We start from the raw sequence: 241 nt of genomic DNA, 5'->3' as shown, positions 1-241 counted from the left end.
CTGATCATGACCATCAGTGTACATGTGACCGATCCTGTCAGAGGCTGACGCACACAGAAGCATCTCACTTAACACCTCATTGCACAGAGGAGAGAATGGGGTCACAGGTGGGCGGGGGACTATGCAGAGAGCCAGGTTCAACTGCTATTTCTGTGCTTATTCCCACCCCAGCACAGATCAGAGGAACACGTGGAGATCTATGTGGCTATGTGCACGTGCACATCTACACATCTACACACAC

This window comes from Colobus angolensis, unplaced genomic scaffold (genome assembly GCF_000951035.1).
Source record: "Colobus angolensis palliatus isolate OR3802 unplaced genomic scaffold, Cang.pa_1.0 Scaffold82, whole genome shotgun sequence".
Classification (NCBI taxonomy): Eukaryota; Metazoa; Chordata; class Mammalia; order Primates; family Cercopithecidae; genus Colobus; species Colobus angolensis.
Note: the sequence above shows the minus strand (reverse complement) of the source record.